Source organism: Phyllostomus hastatus, unplaced genomic scaffold (assembly GCF_019186645.2).
Source record: "Phyllostomus hastatus isolate PE091 unplaced genomic scaffold, TTU_PhHast_1.1 phas_contig_148, whole genome shotgun sequence".
Taxonomy (NCBI): domain Eukaryota; kingdom Metazoa; phylum Chordata; class Mammalia; order Chiroptera; family Phyllostomidae; genus Phyllostomus; species Phyllostomus hastatus.
Genome location: NW_025333607.1, coordinates 8,252,009 through 8,268,577, shown reverse-complemented (window position 1 = coordinate 8,268,577; position 16,569 = coordinate 8,252,009). Strand labels below are relative to the sequence as shown.

Here is a 16,569-nt window from a genome sequence, read left to right as displayed (position 1 = left end):
TTGCATTTTATTGCTTTGTCATTGAGAAAAGGAACTATAGTTCTCTGTATGGGGCTAATATTTCTAACACTGCATTTATGAATGGCCTTTTTCAGGAAAGTTATCAAGTGTGGTGGCAACTCTTTTCATGGTGTAGCGTCCACCGAGAGTGTTAAAGAAAAATGTGTTTTCTTCTGAAACAGTTAAAGAGCTATAAACAAGCTTTTTTTTTAAAAAAAAAAAAAGACTATTACTATCCTTTCATGGCACATTGGTCTACTAGAAGGAGTTACAAAGAGGCTCAGAGGACCAGAGAGTTAGCTCACCTTTCCCACGTGGCTATGAATTGTGGCAAGTCCACTGAGTTTCTGAAGCTTCATTTTTCTCACTATTATATCAGGTAGTTTATGTTTCTATACGTGGAAGGTTGTGATACACGTGGAGAAGCCAACTACAAGCAAAGAAACAGTACAATAGACAACTGAACAGTAATGAATCAATTCCCATGAACTTAGAATGAAACCAATTCAACCATCATGATTTCAGTTAAGCTCTTCAAAGAAATAGACTTCTCCAAAGTATTCATCTTCCTCTACCTCCCTGAAGGCTACCGTGTTCAAAGATGAGATTGGATGGTCTTAAAATCTCATTTCCACAAATATGTACTGAGGATTCTTTTCCTATGCCAAGGGCCACAGTAGGTGCTGGGATGCCAAAGGTGACCGAGACTTCATCTACATGGTTGGTATCTTGTAGGTTAAATGAAAAAGGGAAATATGCAGAAGGAGTTGCCGTAGAGTTAATATAACAGTGATATGTGCACAACCATACAGAAGTTTAAAGAATAAGAGATGAACTTTAGCTGGGGGATTCCAGCATGGTTTCATAGAAGAACCGAAATCATTTGAAGCTGTGGGCACCCGGTGCAATGCACAGATCGCATATCATCGAAATGTGTACGTCAGACCTGCATGATCCTATTAACCAATGTCACCCAACACATTTCATATACAGTTTTAAAAAATAAAGGAGAAGGGAAGATTTTTTTCAAGAGAAAAAACAAAGAGAGTGTCGGAGGCCTGGGGTTAGCATATGAAAGGCGGTGGGAAGTTTCACAGCCATCTGGCTTTCTTAGCTCTTGCTCCTGGAGAGACAATTTGTAAGAAAACTACAGGAAAATCCATCGAAGACCAATGGATTGTATACTTGCGTCTTCCATTTCAGAAACTGGAGTGTGTAGTTCACCTAAGAATGGTCAGTGCCAGTCAGAGATTCAAAGTGATACACCTCATGGAAAACAACCTAAAGCCCTGGCTGGCGTAGCTCAGTGGATTGAGCAGGGGTTCCAACCAAAGTGTCGCAGGTTCGATTCCCAGTCAGGGTACATGCCTGTGTTGCAGGCCATGGCCCCCAGCAACCACACATTGATGTTTCTCTCTCTCTTTCTCCTTCCCTTCCCTCTCTAAAAATAAATAAATAAAATATTTTAAATAAAAAGAAAACAACCTAAGAACCCAGAATGCTGACAAACTAATAGAGACAACAGGCAGTTTCTTCGCAGTCATGCGCGTGCCCCTTTCCTTGTCCAGAACCACAGATTCCTCAAAACCGAGGCACTTGGAGAACGGAGTCCTTAAAAAGCAACTGTCGATGTGTGGATCCGAGTTGGAGAACTTTCTGGAGCACTTCGTCCAACTTGCAGTGATGTCTGGGGATTGTCTCACCCAAGAATATAAGATCCTAGTGGCGCGCACACTTGGCTGGCGGAGACGGAGCTCACGGGAAACGCCCCAGATGTGAGGCACAGGCAGACCCGACCTAAAATACTGTCTCAACCACACGCCAGCTGTGTGACTCTAAACAGGGCAGGCCGTGTCCGTGAGCCTGTGTGCTCGCTCTCTAAGTACAAATAATAATATTGACTTTCCCAAGTCGTTGACGCAATCCAAACTAATATGCCTCAGGGGACTGGTATTGTTCCTCTGACACTCGACAAGTCAGAATTGTTTTGTGCTCACCGTCATTTTTGCCTGACAGATAGATACACTTTCTCTGTTTCTGGTAGAAAAGCAAGCTTCCTCTCCGTGTTTCTCTCTGTCCACCTTTTGTGTGTTTCATAAATACGTTAGCGTTCACCATGACAGCTCCTGAGTCATCACTTCACAGGAGATCTATGTTTGAGCGGGAGCCTGAGGGAGTGGTGTAATCATTTGCAGAATGTCCGTCGAAGTGGGTCATCTCAGATTATTAACGTCCTTCCGTTTTCCATGAACTCTTCCCAATGTCCATCCTAGAGGGGGTCAGCGTCTGAACTTTCTCCCCAGACCTGGAGTGTCTGCAGTGTGTTAAGTCACTACAGACATAGTCTGTATTACATTTCCGTTTTCTCCTTGAAGAAATGTAGCCCTGTTTGTGTCTAGCTCACTTAGATTATATACAAGTGAAGAATAAAATACTTATGCAATAAGAGGTTATGAAAAAAAGGAGAGGAGTAAAAGTGGCAATGATCTCAGACACCCCACCGCTTCTCCAGCCAATGAGCTTCATCTGTGCTTTTTCGTTTCAGAGACAAATAAATCACAGCCGCAATCCGCATTATCCGAGCTTGAATGTCCTACCACTATTTGGCGACAGCATACCCCTGCTTATAAAAAAAATGTTGATGGCATAATGTAGGTATGCTGCGAGACCCAAAGCACAGTGACTACTCAGGCTATTTTTTTTTCTAAGACAACTTTAAGGCAGAGTTTATCACCTAAAGCCTGTTAAAGAAATGGTTTCCTTGCCCTGGCTGGTGTGGCTCAGTGGATTCAGCACCAGCCTGTGACCAAAGGGTCGCTGGTTCTATTCCCAGTCAGGGCACGTGCCTGGGTTGCAGACCAGGTTGCCAGTAGGGGCCACATGAGAGGCAACCACACATTGATGTTTCTCTCCCTCTCTTTCTCCCTCCTACCCCCTCTGTCTAAAACTAAATAAATAAAACCTTAAAAAAAAGAAATGGTTTCTTTTCCTCTTTGAGCATCCTGACCTCTGTGTTCATCACCAGCTAGAACTTACTAGGCAGGTTCTGCAGAACCTAAACCTCTACAGGTCAGTTTATATGGAGAAATGCTTTTCACGGTTAGTCTTATAGAAAAATAGAGTGTGTGGATCATGTTCAAACAAGGACAATCCTGTATGAACTATAGGGCTATATCTCTATGAACACCGTTCTTTGAAAATTAAGTTGGGTGAAGATGTTGGTATTTTTTCACCCAAGTACAAAAAACATTCCACTTCAAGCCACTTGAAATGGAGTCAGGAATGGACTTTCCCGGGCGCATTTGCGTCAGTGGTGATGTAGAAGCAAAGGGCCTGTACTGAGGGCTGGAAGCCAAGACACAGGAAGCTCAAGAGAACTGTGGCGAGAAGGACAGACAGCGGGCCCTGGCTGGCTAGCTCAGCGGGTTGCAGCGTGGACCCGATACGCCAGGATTGCAGTTTTGATGCCTGGTTAGGGCCTATGCAAGAATCAACCAATGGATACACAAGTAAAAAAGTAGAACAGCAAAGCGATGTCTCTCTCTCTTTCTCTCTTCTTCTCTCTCTTCCTCTCTCACCTGTAAAATTAAAAAAAAATACAGACAGTAAAAGTGGTAACAGACTGAAATGGAAGCCAGAGACAGGATGTTTACCGATATCTCCAGGCGTATACATTGAGCATCGAGGTTCCTATTAATGAGTACACACTGACCAGTGCCCTTAGATAGACTCCTTTTGAGAGCTGAGTATTCAGTGTCCTAACAGGACCTTAACGACAAGAAACGGACATATCCAATAAAGACAGGAGCGGGCCCTAGGCCCATGTGACCTACCTCACGCACCTCCCCCAGATCCTACTACCCCTGGTGGAACATCTTCATTTAATACTTTTATATTTTGTCCATTTGGGGCATGAATTTTAATTTTTTCAATATTGCATTAAAATATTATTGCCTTGATTTCTAAGTTTTGGAGCCCTCTCTTAACCTTTGACAGCTGGGCAAGGGCCTCACGGGTCTCACCCCAGTGATAATGCACCTGAGACCTTCCCACAGAGAGACGTGGTCTTCACATAAAGCCTTTTGCATCATGAAAATCGCCCGGAACTTTGCACTGTCTTGTCGGATGGTGATTTGTGCCTCAGAATATTCAGCTGTAGGCTTGTCTTTTCTCCAGGCCTTCAGGCCTGTGGAGAGAGATGGTGCTTGGTGGCTCCAAAGGAACTAGACAACACTAAGCTCCACTTGTTAAAACCATGCTAAAATAATATTTAAAAGGGCATATAAAATTAATACATTTTTCATAGGGATACACAAGCAACAAAAAATAAGCGTTCTAGTTGAGAGTTTGGTAGAATTCACCAGTGGAGCCATCTGATCCTGGACTTTCGTTTGTCAGGAGGGTTTACGTTAGTCATTGGTCTGCTCAGACTGTCTGCATCTTCATGATTCACTCTCGGTAGGGTGTATGTTTCCAGGAAGTTGTCCATTTTTTTGGTTGTCAAGTCTGTTGGCATGTAATTGTTCATAATAGTTTCTTAGGATCTTTTGTAGTTGTGTGGTATCAGTTGTAATATTTCTTCATTTCTGATTTTATTTGTCTTCTCTTTTTTTCTTGGGGAGTCTAGCTAAAGGCTTGTCGATTTTGCTAATCTTTCCACAGAACCAGGTCTTAGTTTCATTGATCATTTATACTGTCATTTTAGTTTCTATTTTATTTATTTCTCCTCTTACTTTGGTATTTTTCCTACTAACTTTGGGCTTCATTTGTCCTTCCTATTTTAGTTCCTTGAAGTATACAGTTTGGTTGTTTATTTGAAGTTTTTCTCATATTTTGAGATAGGCATTCATCACTATGTATTTTCCTCTAGGGACTACACTGCTACATCTCATAAATTTTGGCATGTTTATTTCTACTTTCATTTATCTTAACATGGTTTTTGATTTTTCCTTTGATTTATTCTTGGATTCACTGATTGTTCAGTAGTATGTTGTTTAATCTCCAGAACAAGCAAGTAGGACCCCTTTTACAGAAGGCCCTGCAGTGTGTTTCAGACTGTTGTCTGCAGTGCCCTGGAGATGGTAGTCTTGGTAGTCTGCCAAGAACTGTCACTGATCGTCACAGTCCTGGGGGCCCAGGAACACACCACCCAGTGCCACCAGAGGCAGGCAGTGACGGGGCATCCCCTGAGCTGTAGCTGCAAAATCCAGGGCACCAGCTGTCAAAACCAGGGCAGAGACACGTGTAGGAGCTTCCCTCTGGGGGTGCTGTTGCTCTGGATTACGGCGGAAGGGGAGCACAGAGGTACACCCACCCGCTGAGGCCTGTGGGAAGGACTCCAGTCGGCCCTTAGTTGTGGGTTTAATTAGAAGTTTGCCCCTCAGGCTGCAGGCATGATGGTCTTGATGACTGGGTAATAGGCCTCTTTCACAGATAGACGGCACTCCTGAGGGTGACAGCTGTTTAATGACCCTTTTTCTGTTGGGTACAGATCTGTGGGATCTGGGAATATGAGCCACCGTGGCCACCAGAGTCAGGTCTCGTAGGCGTGCTCGCTGGCAGCAGCTGCAGTAATCAGGGTTGCAGAGAAGAGTCTGCGTTTTTCTGGGAGATACCAGTGCGCTGGAGCCCAGAAGAAGGAAGGTGCAAAAATTGCAACCACCGGCCTCTGTTCCTGAGAGCAGGGTCTTGGGCCACTAGATTTGTGTCAAACAAGGAGCTTGCCTCTTGGGCCAAAACCCTGGGAGCAGGAAAAAGGGCCTCTTGCCCAGAAAAACCAGGGATATGTTTCATCTGCTGCCTGTGTGGTGCCCTGGAGGTGGGGGCCTGGCAAGAACTGTCTTTCATCCTGGCAGTAGAGGCAAAACTCAGGGTACCGGACACATGCGAAAGCTCCCCTCGGGGAGATGTTTCTGGTGCTCCAGAACACGGCAGGGGGGGAGCATGAAGATGGCGCCCACGGGGAAAAAGAAAAGGAGAGAGAAGGTGACCCCTGGCTAGAACAAAGCAGAGACAAAGGGGGCTGACGGGGCCTGCCGCTAGAGGGCGCCAGAGAACAAAAGGCAAAGGGAGAGCCTGAAGAGGGCACCCCCAGTGCTGTCCACAGAGAGCATTCCAACAGAGGGGTGTGTGTGTGTGTGTGTGTGTGTGTGTGTGTGTATGTGTGTGACATTAGATGCCTGCCCCCTTAGGACAGTGATGGAATGCATGCAAATGAGCCCCTTGCACCTAAAGTTTGGGACCTGGGGGCTGGGCCTTGGGACCGGTGAGTCCGAGTGCACGGGCTCTTTACGAACCATTGGTCAAATTGCTGCAGACTTGTGGTCTCGTGGGTGAGAGCCCCAGCGGTTTGCAAAGCGAAATCTTTGGGGGTTTGTTTCTCAGGTGCAGGTCTTAAAAGGTGGGGTGCCTAATGTTGGGTTCAGACTCCCGACTCCTCATGGGGAGTTCCAGGTTTTGAGTTCCCTTTCCATCGTGGGTCACTGTGGGTTTGTGGCTAGACTGTGTCCTAAGCTCTCCTACCCACTTCAGTGTGGGTTTCCTGCCATTTCCTATTGGGGATACTGTTCTCCCACCCCTCTGTGCTGTCATTTAGGGCTGAAGGTGGAACACTCTGGTTATGGCACATTTAGGTAAGGAGAAAGACTCTATTTCCCCATTACCTTACCCCGAATAAGTTCTAGGTAGAAAAAAAATAAAGTGGCGCATTATAGACAAAATCATGTGATAGGAGTGGAAATACATAAAGGAACCATATACCTGTTTCAGAAGAAGGAGTGTGGATACGTCATATATGAACTTTGAGGTATGCATGCTGTTCACCTGTGAAATCATTGGAAGTGTGTAGTCTGGGAATGCGTTGATACCTACATGCTTCATAGATATCATGGTGTTAAGCAATTCTTAACAAACCAAATTGATGGTGGGGACATAAAATCAATGTTAATTTTTCATTTAAACTCATGAATACCAGTCACGGAAAATCATGGCCAATTCAGAACAACACTGAGGATGCAGTAATCACAAAATATCCTCCTGGAAAAATGACAGACTATCCCCCTGAAAATCCCAGTTATTCGTGGATATGGGCATTCAACACTCGGTCACCTGGCCAAGTAGTGTGTGAGGGTCACACCTCCTAGCAAATTCTGAACCAGAAGCCTCAGTAAACTCTATTAACAGGGTAATTTTAGTTTACGCATTCCGAAGTATTCCAAATTTGCGTGTAGGTTTAGGCTGAGTAGGAATGCCTTTAGGAAGGGCATTTTTTCTCATTTTCAAGTTTACTAAAGAAAAACCATGGTGGTTAAAAACCAAAGAATGTTCTGACTCTTTCTGGAGACTTTTTGAAGAGGAAAGAGAAAATTAAAACATAAAAAAAGAGCATCAGGGAGATCATTTATAATTTAAAGAAACACCAGTTGGCATGCATTTTGTGAATTAGCAATACTATGTCATGAAGACTCAATTTGCTCAAGTCTGGCAATTAAAGCTGATGCGCTGTGTTGGTTAATAAATGTACCAGCAAGAGGGCTATTATTTTTTCATGGTTTCAGCGCTGAGTGGCGGGGGGGAAAAGACTATTGCTCACTTATTAAAGGACAAGATTTTGGGTCTTACTTGGAGATTTTCTCAATCCGGGAACTTAGAGACACCCTGGATGGTAAACATTGCACGTGTGATTCTCCTGTTGAGTGACAGAAGCTTTTTTTTGTGTGCCATAGATCTGAAACAAAACTGCTTCTAAGCCCAACTGATTTACCAAAAAATTCCTTTAATTAAAATCTGCTTCAAGGAAGATAGGCATATCTGATTCATATTTTTCTCGAGCAAAGAAGGGATGTGGAGACTTTAGTCGTTGGCTTCTACCTTCTCTTAATAGAAGGGAGATTTATGCTGCTTTAAATCACATGAGACAAAATCCCTGTTGAGGACCCTGGGGAAAGTCAAGCAAGAGAATAAACTTGAGGACCCTGGCCAGGTTCCGAACTTTCTGTAAGCACGGCAGTTGCACGTGCTAAAAGTCTCCTGTGCCCCAGAGTGTCAATGTCAATGCTAAACCACCACTTCCTCCACTCATGGAACTTCAGCGCCAAAAAGGAACCTTAGAGATTAGTCAATTATATGCCGATTATAATCATCACATAGTTCACATATGACATGTCCACACTTTTTTTTCTGAAACAGATATATGTTTCCTTTATATATTTCCACTCCTATCACACAATTTTGTCTATAATGTGCCACTTTTTTTTTTCTACCTAGAACTTACTCAGGGTAAGGTAATGGAGAAATAGTCTTTTTCCTTACCTAAATGTGCCATAATCAGAGTGTTTGACATTCAGCTCTAAATTATTAGTCAGCCAACAACCAGTCAATCAAGTTCCAATGTCCATCTGACACCTGTCCTCAGGAGACTTACTAGAGCAAGGTCACAACTCTCATTACTGGCCAAGTTTAGGCCACACTGAAAAGTTAGAGAAGCAGGAAGATGCTTGAATCCCTACTTTGCAGAATATTCCAAAAAAAACCTTTCAATAACTTATTATTAAATGATTGCACTTTTTCACCAGCTATTAAGGAAATCAAAGGTGCTATGCTATTATATTTCTGTCATTGCTAAGAACAGATGCTGGCAAGGTGTACATTCTACGATGGACCTGGGCTGTGCTTTCATGTTAAGCTTGAGGTGTCAGGCTCTTGTTCAAGACGTTTCTCTTTAAGCCAACAAATATGTTTCTAAGCCCATGGAGTCTCCTGCTGTTGCTTTCTGGTTTCTTTGTAAAGCCTTGGCCAGCTCCCAGCTGTTACACTAAGAGCTACAGTGATAACACATTGTACTCCTGGGTCACTGTGCTGTTTGTCAAGTTTCAGCGTTGTACCTCGAGCTGATTCGCTGGAGGGGGAAGCAAAGGGCAAAGCTTGCAAAGCCTTCTTAAACACATTTCTGTTTTAGACGCATTGTGCCAGCTGCAGAACAATGTCTCTCGCCTAGGTTATGGGGGCGTCTGGAATTCCTAGGCTCAGCTGACTGTTTCAATTCTCAGTTCGAGCCACCAGATGAAAGACATTGTAGCTACAATATGCCAAGAGTGACTTGTGGGAGTGGAATCACCGGGACACTATTTAGCAATTGTTGGGGACACTTGAGAGATTAAGTTCTGTTCAAAACTAATCCTGTTCCTAAACTGGGGCAGGTCCCTCCGAGGGCGTGCAATCAGTAAGTCCCCGGCAGCCCACCCAAAGCACAGACACACTATTGGGAGGAGTTCTCAAACTGACTGTTTCCACAGCCTCTTTGCAAAGTGACCAGCAAGGCCTTGGGGTGAACAAGGTAGACATCCACTTAGGGGTCCTGGTCCCCATCTAGCATTTCTGTCCCTCAGCCCACTGTCATGAGCTAAGCACAGAGGCCATTCCTCCTGAGCCCTGTGTCACAGTGTGGGTAGCAGGACTGTGACAAGTGTCAGGACACTGGAGAATTAGTAGCTCAAGATTCAAAGCCCCAGCTGACATTTCGCTAATATTACTTCGCACCTGACACAACCGATTCCTTCGGTGCCCTTCCCCAGATACGTACTGAGCGTCTACGTAGGCAAAGCGTTGTGCGCACGCAGTAGCAGGATCACGGGTACGCCAGAGACCAGGTCGGACGGGGGAAGGGAAGAACCACGTGGTCTCACTCATATGTGGGCGATAAAAGTGAAAGCAACACATGAACAAACCAAACAAAACTCATACGTGCAGATGACTGTATGGCGGTTACCAGAGGGAAGGCGGGGGAGGAACTGATGGGTAAAGGGAGTCAAATGAATGGGGACAGAAGGTGACTGGACTTTGCATGTCGGACACACAACGCCATGTACAGGGGATGTGTTATGGAATCGTATGCTTCAAACCCATATACTTTTATTAACCAACATCACACCCCCAATACATTTAATATTTTTTTAAAACAAGAGATGTTCCCTGGTTCATGTCAGTTTCCGGTCAAAGAGAGGGAACGGTCAAGGACTGAAGGTGAACCTCTCACTCCCACACGGCTCCAGCACGATGGTTCCCTGAGCTCCAGCTCTCTGCTCAGACATGCGTGGGCCCAGGACGTAAACTCCGCACCTTAGCACGTCTGCCCGCTACCCTGGATGCGCTGCCTTTTGCTTGTTATTCTTTGTGCGCCAGGCACTGGGGGAAGCAGGAGCTCCGGAGACCAGTTGCTTCGTTTCCTGACTCAGCGTTTAATACTTGTGACCTTGTGTCAATGACTTAACGTTTTTGAGCTTTAGTTTCCTCATCAATAAAATGGGGTCTTAAATTCAAGTTCCATTTTCTACCCAGCAGAACATCAATTATAAATGGTTACTCAAGCCAGAGTTACTCTTCCTCTTTCCCTTCACTCCACTAAATTTCATCCTCTTTTTGATGGTTTTATTCTTTTCTGAAGATTTGTGAAATCTTCATCTGTCACAAAGCACTTGTACATATTCTGCATTACATTTGACGTACATCACGTTAAAGGAGCAGACAGGGAGAAAAATGAGGGTTTTGGTCTCGGTTATTGCTACGTTGGTGAACATAAGTTTTTTTCTGGCTTAGAAGACGTGGCAAGCACCAATTAACACAATGCTGCAGCAACAGTCTTAAATGGATTTTGTTTTGAAAATTATATTGTTCTTGTCTTGACATATTTTGATTGGTTTCCTTGGGAATTTTAAATTGATTTTAAGGTGTGCACTCTAAGTGTCAAGGTTCATAACCGTAATGACCTGGGTCACAGTAGCACCTCCTGGTCTGTATGTAGTTCTTCTCCCCTCTGAACCAGGAAAAGTATTAACTGCTGGTCGTCTTTAACAATAGGCCCACTGCCATGTTTTAGTATTATTCATGATGTTTGTATGTTTAGCAATGTGTAAAACGTTTCAAATAATCTGCATTGTGAACTGAAGTTGGAAAGAATCTGAATTACATCTTATTCAGTGTTTTTAAGAATGTTCTAAGTCCAATATCTCACATTATCCAGTTTCATTGACTAATGATCAATATTTTGCAGTGGGCAATGAACATATACTTTTCCAGAACCTTCTTCGCCCAATCCCAAGAGAAAGAACAATCTCACTTACCTAACTAACCTGTAATAGAGGAAAAACATTTTCTTTTAAAGCGAATTTTATACAATTTCAGTTCTGATTGCTTCTCCTCTCTGGGTAATTTGGAAGTGACAGATTTGGAGAGAGACGGAGACAGGTGGAGACAGAATAAATATTCTTCTGTGAAGCCACAGGTGACAAGCCTATATTTCAATAAAAATAATCAGGCTGTGACTAAAGAGTTAGACTTGCTCCAAAATTACAGAATCAGTGTGTCTTATACCCACTTCTCATTCCCATGTGGATGTATGTCTGTGTATTGAGGAGGAACTGTTAGGCATAGCCCACACCAAAAATGCCGCAAAGCATGCTCTATGGAATGCCAAAACTTTGTGCCATCAACAAGCCTGATATTTTGGGGGAGAAGGTTGTGATTGCTCACTTTTAGTTCACGAGTGACTTACTTTGCTAACAAAAATTCAGTGGATTCCTCTCTCTCCTCCACCCTGACTCTCCGCTATGTTTATAGCTTGGGAATTAGACCAAGAAAGAAGGAAGGAGATAGAAGAAGCAGTGACGAGAAAAGAAATTGATAAATGCCTCAATAAGCACCGATAATTTTTAAATGATCATTTTAGAGTTCAAGCCAAGAGCCATTAAAGTGACAGACAATAATATATCTGTTATAAAAAAACTTGCATTTCTCCCATGTCTGGTAATTGAAGATTACGTTTGGAAATAACAGGCTCAGGGAAGAAATCACAATGGAAATTACAGAACAATGAGAGCTGTGTTACATTTTCCCCTGGAGGTATTTGTAGACTTTGCAAGATGTTCAGGGGAGAAAAAGCTCTCATATTAAGAAAAAGATTTCACAATAAAATTCCACTTTTAAAAGTTATTTAGAATAGTTTGAAATATATTATTTTCATAAGCTATAGATTAATAATAACTGTAAAGATAACTGGTATCAGAAGGAATTTTTATAAGAGCCTTATGAGCTTAAATTTTAAAATTTCAATTAATTTATAAATAGATTGCTGTTGCAGGCAAGACTAATGGGTTATCTCTAGGATAATTTTTGTTGGGACAGTGTCATTGACACATGCACTCAGGAAGAAGAAACAATAATGTCAATTTCTCCCATGGAGAACCTTGTTCACATAGCTCCTTTGATATTTACAGCCTACTGGATCTATTGAAAGAGAGGTTTAATAACTTTATTTTAAAATGTGGATTCGTTTTTCTTTATTTTTATTTGTCTACAACACTCCAGAACTGCACGATTTGCCAATGTTTATGTTGAAAATTCTGAGAGTCCACTTCAACTATATTTTCTATCACAGTCTGAGGTCAGCACATGGGCAAAAGCACTTCCGGCCCCCCTGCTGTGGAGGGCTGGCCTGCAGCCAGGGTGGAGGTTACCCATTTCAGATGGAAGGCTTTCCAGATCTGTTCCAAAACAATTTCCGGAGAAGTGTGGTTAAGTATTTGTTTTAAATACAATGAAATACACACGGTCTTAACATAAACTAAATCAATAAAGGAAGAGAAAGGAAACAGAGTCTTTCCTAGCTTCTATATATAAAAATCTCCCTGCTGCTTTACCTAGAAGTTAGATTTTTTTCTTAAGGATTTCTTTATGTGTAACTGTTTATTATAATGGGTTTATGCCCGTAATGCAAAGACTCAAGAACCATAGAAAGACCAAGTCATGGAGAAAGTTCAAGGCTAGAGGAACACAGCTTGTCCTTGAAGACTCAGCGAATAGATCAGCAGTTGAGGAACCCCTCCTTGACCTTGACTTCACCCAGATTAGAGGGTGGTCCTGTTCTCTAGGTCCATCTGCTGTCTTCTCTTCTTTTCTGAATTAAACTGGTTGGTGTGACTTTCATTGTTAAGATTACATAGGTTTCCAGTGCCCAATCCCATGAGTCGGCATCTGTATATTGCGTTGTGTGCCACCTCCCAAAGTCAAATCTTCGCCCGTCACCATGTATTTGACCCCCGTCACCCTTCACCACCCTCCACCCCCTTCCCTCTGGCAATGAACTCTCTCTTCCACTGGATCCAGAGGCGCTGGAAACTTGGAGGACTAAACCTTATCTAACTTTGCATTGCCTGTGCCTAGGGCAAAGTATGCTTTTGCGTCAGTAGGTGTTCAGTGAAGATTTACTGAGTGAATGAGTGAAGAAACGAGGAGTCTTGATTCTTAGAATTTCCTGTGTGGTTCACCGGCATCATACTTAGTTCCAAGCACGCCAGCCACCTGTGCTCAAATGGGTGGCAAGAAGACAATGCAGGGCTGGGAACAGCAGCGTCTGGGGTGACCACTTCTGGATTGCAGTGGGGAGCCTTGTGCTTCCCCTGTGGGGCTCTTGCCTTGAAAAAGTGTGTTGATCACTTACTTCCACAGCTTAAAATCACAGTCCAGCAGGCATATCATTGTAGCCCTTGTCCTAGAACTTCTAGAGAGATTTTTAAGGTACACAATTGTAAGATGTTATGAATCTATCAAAATGTGTCAGATGATGAAAGCGATTTAGAATAATGTGGCTTTAATTTCCCATTTTAAATGGACACCTAATTGCTATCAGCCTCCAAAGAGAATGGTGGCCAACTACAGGAGAGAAAGGGAGGATATGTTTAGGGAACTATTTCTATATATTTATACGATGCTTTGTACACAATCTGATGTCATTACCTTAACTGAACACTAAATAAGGAACTAGTGTGAGTTTTCACCACAAAAAAAACACCCCCAGGTACAACACCTCGTTGGATGGTGGTAGATCTTTTGAGTTTCTGGGGTAACATTTGTCCTAAAGCTGCTGGGTGAGCCCTTGCTCTCTCGTTGGCTGGCTTGGAGAACGTCAGCCACACTCGTTTGCATTCTGAGCCTTAGATTTTACATTTAACAAAAAAAATAAATGTTTCTTAACTCATCCATTACTGTCAGGCCCAAAGAAGATTAGATATAGATACTGCTATAGATAGATATAGATTAGGTGTAGATTAGATATAGATTAGATATCTAATTAGATATCTGTGGGACTATATTAGCAAAAATAATCAGTTGTGGCTATTCGTTTATCTATGAAATGTAGAGCAAACTATTAAAACATGATTATTATTTGCTAATGTATTTTTCTCTTCCCAGTTTAACATAAGGACCCAAAAGACGAAGGACATCAACTGCGTTGTTTGCCTCTGTATTTAGTGCCTAGAATGTTCCTTGGCACACTGAACAAATTAATGAACAAATGAATACATTTTAACTTAATATAAAATCACATCCTACATTTGAGAAACTCCATTTTAATTTCTTCCCTAATATATTTTGGCTAAGTCATGCCCAAAGAAATGTATGCATTACCGAGAGATCCTGAATGTAAGTTGTTGTTCAGAACATAAATGTTGTTATCAAAAGTGAAGTTAATGCTAAGGTTATACAGCCACATACCAATCTATTTCTAAAAATCATACGTCTTTTGAATTTGGAGTAACACTGAGCATTATAATTAGTCTCGACAAAAGAGCTGATAATCAGTCCCACTGCAGATACGTTTCATCTCGCATTTGCATAATACATCATAAGTTTCCAAAAGGCTTTTACACTCATTGTTCCCTTTGATTTTCACAACCATCTTGCGATGTTAGAAAAAACTACGTTGAAATTCTCATTTCTCAGGAATCTGGCTCGCAAGGACAGACGGCTAGAAGTCACCCAACTAGAAGCAGGCGTTGGTTTACTGACTAGAAAATGATTCCTCGTGTGTTCGTCTGTGCCAGTTCTGACTTTCCTCCTCTGAATGTTGTTCCTGGGTTTGTGGAAAAACTTGGTCCACCCTCCTTTATGACCTTCACCAGACAGATTCTCAGCTTGTTTACAGACTTGAAGTGCCACTTCGGTCTCTGGTCACTTGCCCTAATATTCTTTAAGAAATCAAGAGATTGTGCTTGGGCCTCTGGGGAAGTTCCGAAGGAAAGGAGTGGAATATAATAATCGAGTGTCGTTGAAGGGTAAAAATTGAAGGTCGGCTTTTTAGAAGTTAACAAAACAGATCCCTGCATGTTTTTGCAAAGTTCTGCCCCACCCTAATCCTTTTTTTTTTTTTTCCTGCATCAGTAAGTCTACTTTAATATTCTGTTCTCGTACCGCCCGGAATGTCCTAGGCCTTTTATTTCATCAGGGAGCTGTATGAAATGGCTCCCAAGGTACTTCTCATTTTAGAATATACTCTTGATTCATTTTGTTCTGAATATTTCTCCAACTGGCTTCAAATTGCAACTCAGCGGCTATGTCCTTGAAAAGTTTTATAAACACTCTGTGCCTGGGTTTCCCCACCTATAAGACAGATAATCATCCATCCACCTCATAGCCTTGTTTAAAAGGTTAACTGGCTCGTTTGTAAAACATTAACACAGTGCCTGGCACTTAGCAAGTGCTAGGTAAGTATTCACTTATTATTATTTTATTCTTGTTATGTTTATTATCCTTATTATTATCTTAAATCTAGTATTAATGTTATCATTATCTTCCAACAAGAAGAGAAAAGACCTCAGAGGTCATTGTGCCAACCAGGAGACAGACTCTAGTTTTATGACATCTGCTTTGTGTCGTGCAGAGGACAGGCGTGCAGAGGGGGCAGGGGAACCAAGGTTCTGCAGGCCAGGCTTTGTCCGGGGGAACGGGAGGAATGAAGGACTCGGGGTTGGAAACTCTGAGAGGGAATGTACACACGTTAGCCAAGGCATTTTTAAAATCAGCTTTTTCTTAATTTCAATGTCTCTGGTTATATTTTGTTTGCTTTTTTCTTTTATTGATTATGTTCCGGTTAAAAGTAAGATCATATGGTATTTGTCCCTCACCACCTGGCTTATTTCACAAGCAAACAAAATATAACCAGAGACATTGAAATGAAGAACAACCTAGCAATAGCCAGAGGGGAGGGGGAAGGGACAGTGGGGAGAAGGGTTCCCAGGAGCCACTATGGAGGACACATGGACAAAACCAAGGAGAAGGGTAGAAGCAATGGAGGGAGGTGGGTTTGGCTGGGGTGGGCGGGGAGTGGTGGAGAGAAAATGCAGACAACTGTAATTGAACAACAATAAAGTAATTAAAAATAAATTAAAAAAAAAAACAGCTTTTCCCACTCTGCTGGCTGCTTCGCTGAGCACCAACACCAGCCTCCTGTGGACGTTAGCTGTTGGGGTCACCATCAGACAGACCCTGGGTTATTTTCACATTTGCTGTCCAGGAGGGATGTTTTGTGTTCAAGTTCAAAATCACCACATGAGTCCTATCAGATTGACCTCTATTTAGATAAATAACAGAAACCAGGAGGGCTATTGTGGAGCAAACCAGAATGCATTCACCATCATTCAGATAGCAACTATGTTGCGTTGTGTTCTATTGTATTACAGTTATTGTTAAAACTCACGCTATCCAGTCTCACTCTTTTTTACCATCCGCCTGGCGTAA

General features: G+C 42.6%; 1 protein-coding gene across 4 annotated transcripts in view; it reads left to right on the top strand.

The window, feature by feature from the left end:
- Positions 1 to 16,569, top strand: part of RGS7 (regulator of G protein signaling 7) — a 304,285-nt gene that overhangs the window by 236,242 nt on the left and 51,474 nt on the right. The gene's annotated exons all lie outside the window — the stretch shown is intronic.